This window comes from Monodon monoceros, unplaced genomic scaffold (genome assembly GCF_005190385.1).
Source record: "Monodon monoceros isolate NGI ecotype Baffin Bay Population unplaced genomic scaffold, NGI_Narwhal_1 Super_Scaffold_14, whole genome shotgun sequence".
Lineage (NCBI taxonomy): Eukaryota > Metazoa > Chordata > Mammalia > Artiodactyla > Monodontidae > Monodon > Monodon monoceros.
Window position 1 is genome coordinate 53,780,786 of NW_021703770.1, and position 4,404 is coordinate 53,785,189.

The following is a 4,404-nucleotide window of genomic DNA, read 5'->3' on the forward strand; positions in this document are numbered from 1 at the left end:
CCTTGTTGAACCAAGTTGGGCTGATCTTTACCAACATCAGCAACCATCATCATTTTTTAAAGCAGAATTTACATGAAACATCTGTAAAAGCAATGGTGTTTTTCTAGGGTTGCTGATGGTAGTATACTTAGTATCTTGACTGGAAAAAGAAACATTGAATATCTTGCATGGTAAATTTGAAAAAAAATTATCCTTTTCAATAATTATACAGAAGTCATCAGCAATACCTAGAATGAAAAAAGAATCTATTTTTTGCTCTTTCAAAGTATTATTAATATTCTTCAAATGTTAACCATGCATGCATATAATCTGATAAGACAAATACTCAGAGAATTACCTTGGAAATTATTTTGTATTATCTGAAAGACAAGTAAAATTTTAAATGCTAAGCATAACCAGAACAATTATTTGATAGTTACATGTAAATCCATTAAAAATATGTAAATATAAGATAATATATTACTAAATCTTAGCAAGTCATTTTTATTCAGAACACTTTTGGAGCTTTTGTACATAATGAAGTTTGTTGAGAATATTTCAGCTTAGTTAATAGTATGTCTTTTAAAATGCCATATTAAGCATTTCTTTAAGTCACAGGCTGGGAAATGTTTGCAAAATGAATTCAAATCATTAGAATTACTTAAATCCATCTAGATTTTTTTAAACCTAGAAATGTACCAAACTATTATAAGGCTAAGAAAACAGGGATTTAAAAAGAAAATATATGGTCGATGGTGACATTAAACCTAACTAAATAATAAGGATGATTTATTAGAAGTTTAATTTATCTTTTTAAGGCCTAAAAGGGAATATTTTAGATTTGTTAAGTAAAACTTTTTTCTAGATATGCCAAGTTCATGATACCTGCAGTTCTGGAAACACTGATATCACTGACAATGGCATTTTATCAGAGTATCAGAAAATATAGAAATGAGTAATACAACATTACATCAAATTTTGTTGTTTATTTAACTGTCCACAGAAGGGTTCCTCATCACATACTACTGAAAGCATCATTAGTCAAAACTGTGACTATAAGTATTATTTATTGCTTTCCTAGGTTGAAATGCTAACACATCTATTCATTCATTCATTCATTCATTCATGCAGTGAATAGAGCGCCCACCATATATCAGACCCATTTTAGGCACTGGCTATTCAGAAGTGAACAAAACAGGAAGAAACAGTCCTACTGTGAATGAAACAATTAAGTATAAAAATCGTAAGTATAAAAATAGATGTGTCATACTGGCTGAAAGTCATTTCTTTTAATAAACATTGGTTGCATTCAAGGCCAAAAGGTTTCAGGAAATGACATTTGCCCTAAGAAGAATAAAGTGTTAGGATATTTTCACATGTGGCATAGTTGATATGCAATTTAGAACTCTTACTTCTTTGGGAAAATATATTCCTAGAATGAAAATCTGACTCATAATTTCTCACTTGTTTTTTCATTCAAGTAAGAAAAAAAAACCTATAAGTAGATGAACTGCTAAGTAAATAGACTGATAAACAGAAAAACAAACACAATGTTCTTTATCCATGTTCCTCCAATATTCTCTAGAAGCAGTTCAATTAGTTGATGGCTAGTAATTAGGAAGGATATTTAAGTCTGATGTGTGCCAAAACTAAAATCATTTTTGGCACAGTTGCTTTGGCAACCAGGTAGATGAACTAAATAACTCTATCCAACAAGTGAAATCACTTAGTTATATGGCGGTTCACTTTGAAGCTAATTGATCCTGATGGGTTTCTAAGGATGCATCCAAATGTACACATGTTATAGGAACTGACTTAAAGTTATACCATGATTCCAGTAGGTATTTGATAAGTCTTGCCCTCCAAAGTTTCTGCTTCTTTAATTTATTGACATGAATATTTTGGAGTTTTTATCAAATAATTGTGTGACCATTAGAGTATATGCATTGCTACTTCTGAGCAAAGTCCTATCCTTGATTTCAAGTGTCCCTGTGGGCCACTCTTATGTTCTGAGATAATAATAGTAATAACAACAATGACTAATATTTGTTTTTTTGTGATAACAATCATACTAATAATAGCAGTAATAGTTTCCATTTGTTGACTTACTCTATGCCAGCACTGTACTAAATGTTTTGTGTGCATTATCTCATTTAATCGACCAGGCAACTTAAGATTTTAATTTTATTTATTTATTTATTTTTTACTTAAACATGAACACTTCAATAGACATATGATATTCTTAAAACAAACTTTCAGACATAAGGTGATTTAAAACTTTATAAATATATATATACAGCTTCAAACTATACAATTTACTCAATTTAACAGAATGCCCATTTTTTAAGACATACATAATTTAAAAGAAATTTTCAATTTTATCCCAATTTCTCATTTAAAGTCTCAGATTACATCTACCTATTATGTACAAACACATGAATAAATAATATGGCAGAAATGTCCTCAAAGTTCCCAGGGTTTGGGTTACAAAGAAAACTTAGAGAATTTCATCTTCTCTGTGTATAGGAATTAAGTCTCAGCCCATTTTATACCTGTCTTTTCTATTTTCTTGTCAAATATTGGCTCTTCTTAAATAGATGTACTGATTTTATTCATTGTTTTTCTCAGGAAGGATATGTGTGATCCAGTAATTAAAGAAAGCAACTGAAATGTAAGGAGAGAGTAAATTATAACTTATGCAGACAATAAGCTGGGGGATCTGGGATTTGGCTCATATTTAACCAATTCCAAAGACTATATCTACAATCCCAGTTCAAGATAAAACCTCAATCCTTTACCCACACTTGTGGAATCTAAGGTTATACCAATCCTTCTTTAACCACAACCTATATAATGTCCGATAGTGCAATTCTTTCCAGCAATTTTTATTTTGAAGAGTTTTCCCTAAATCTCTTATAAATCTCAGCTGGATCAGTGGACATTCATAAAGGATAACCCCAAAATTGTAATTATATAAACTTTAGGATTATTCAAGCTTTATTTTAGTGTTAAGATAGAAATATAAAAGCTACATGATTTGATTATTAAATTGACTTTACAAAACCAGAGATTCATCTTATTTCCTTTAACCACCAAGTTCCATAAAGTTTTTGAAGATTCTAAAAATGCATACAATTAAAATGCTGAGATAAATAAATGATGTAGGCAAGATGAAGGGGAAAAGATGAAGAAGACAATTAGAAAGAACTGCTAGGATGAAAGACTAAAATTGGGACACAGCCAAACATATCATGTGATCCTGAAATACGCCTGCAAATTTGATTTGAAAATTCCTTAAAGGTCAAAGTGGGGTGGGAAATATAGTTGTTTACAAGATTTAGAGTCTCCAAAAGATGAAACACTAAGTAAAATTCAGAAGAAGCACAGCATTTCCAGATTCTGAAATTTCTCTTCTGCCATCTAATAAAGAAGACTGTTTTTCACAACAATTGACACAAGGTTAAATATGAATTTCATGAAGCTGATTCTTCTATTGTCCTCTAATGTTGAGCTAAAACAATGATGTTTAAATTTGAGTTTCCCTGGTAGACAATGGACAGAGTTATATAAAGATTATTCCACAAATAGCATTTCGACTGGCCTGGCATCTGATAAGGTTGAGATAGCAGGAGTTCAATGCTGTAGTCTCCGGCAAGGATTTTTAATGCTGGTGTTCTATGTCCTGATTAAGAGCAATTCCATTTGCTTTGACATAGGTTTAAGATATATTAGTTTAACGAAAGGGCCGTGATCCTAATGAAGATGCTTTTCTAAATAGTTGTCTATCCCACCTTTGGGTGGAACCAGGTCACGAGGAATGAAGCAGTAGAAAGGGTTATAGAAATGTATTATGAGGTCACCCGGATGGCGTGCCGGTGGCCGGACATGGCTTTCTTGACCAGATTGGTGGGTCGCCTGTTGGGTCCAGTCAGTAGGTCAGCGGCCCTATTGGATGGCAAGTGGCTCCAGCCCCGCGCCTGGTTGGGTCTCCCCGACTCCTGGGGGACTCCCGGCGGTGCAGAAGACCCGGGACAAGGCGCGCGGGAACGAGTATCAACGGGGCAACATCAAGCGCAAGAACAAGCATGGTTGGATCCTGCGCTTGAGCACGCCAAACTGCGTCCAGGTCATTCTTCGCCGCAAGCACAAGGGTCAAAAATCGCTGAGCCACTGCGGAGCACGACGCTGCCGGCTGGACCCCCCATTAAAGCATTTTCCTCGCTGACGACTGGGACTCGGACAGACATGAATCCTCAAATTTCGGGGCTGGCCCAGGGGAAGAATTGTGGGATTGGACTGAAAGAGGGGGTGGGAAATCAGACCTTGCCAAGTGCCTTTTTACCCTTTTGAATTAGGAAGAATTTCGAACATATGCAACAGTCCACAGAATGGTACAGTGAACGCCCTTGTAACCCAGTATACAGC

At 34.5% G+C, this 4,404-nt stretch overlaps 1 pseudogene; it reads left to right on the forward strand.

Moving 5' to 3' along the window:
* Nucleotides 1–3,864: 3,864 nt before the first annotated feature.
* Nucleotides 3,865–4,204, forward strand: LOC114895348 (annotated as a pseudogene).
* Nucleotides 4,205–4,404: the final 200 nt, after the last annotated feature.